Source organism: Octopus bimaculoides, chromosome 9, assembly GCF_001194135.2.
Source record: "Octopus bimaculoides isolate UCB-OBI-ISO-001 chromosome 9, ASM119413v2, whole genome shotgun sequence".
Lineage (NCBI taxonomy): Eukaryota > Metazoa > Mollusca > Cephalopoda > Octopoda > Octopodidae > Octopus > Octopus bimaculoides.
Window position 1 is genome coordinate 32,467,236 of NC_068989.1, and position 728 is coordinate 32,467,963.

A 728-nucleotide genomic window follows, 5' to 3' on the forward strand; every position below is an offset into this window, starting at 1 on the left:
ATACAGAGATAAGAGGCAGATTAATTTTCTGTCTACCTGTGCATGGCCACATGTAGATGAAAATGGCACGCCATTTGTGAACCTCGATTATAACAGGTACATGGGTGGTGTAGATCGGCTGAATCAGATGATGTCTTATTATCCAGTTGGCAGACCGGGGAATAAATGGTGGCGATACCTGGTTTGGTATATAGTAAATATGAGTATTACTAATGCGTTTATACTATATACCAAATCGGGGCCAGCTTGAAAGCGATGCGATCATCTGCAGTTCCGTGCAGATGTAGCAACGCAACTAAGAGCTGGTTATTCCTCAAAAAAAATAACTGTAGGGAAAAAAAGCAAAGCCTGCAAGAGAGATATCCCTCTGAATTCGGCCGATCTCCATAAATTAGAAAAAAATCGAGGGTCGCAAAAAGCAGTGTCGCGAATGCCTTCATCAAAAAAGAAAAGCTCCTAGTGGAAGGGCTGTTGAAACAACTTTCCAATGTGCATTCTGCAAGGTTGCATTATGTAGAGCAGGGTGCTTTATAAGTTTTCATGATAGAAATATTGTTTGATTTGTATATATGTGTGATTTCATTTTATAAATATTTTCAAATTTACTTCGTTTTTATTTTTCTTTGTGTAATTTTAATTTACCTGTTATTTTAATTTACCTGTAAGGTGAGTGACGAATTTTGATTAATTTATTTTGTAAATCATTATTGTATATTTATGTGTATCTA

The 728-nt window shown here is 35.9% G+C and overlaps 1 protein-coding gene across 3 annotated transcripts in view; it reads right to left on the reverse strand.

Annotated features, from left to right (window-relative positions):
* LOC106869896 (mediator of RNA polymerase II transcription subunit 1) overlaps positions 1-728 on the reverse strand; it is a 207,940-nt gene that overhangs the window by 39,658 nt on the left and 167,554 nt on the right. The gene's annotated exons all lie outside the window — the stretch shown is intronic.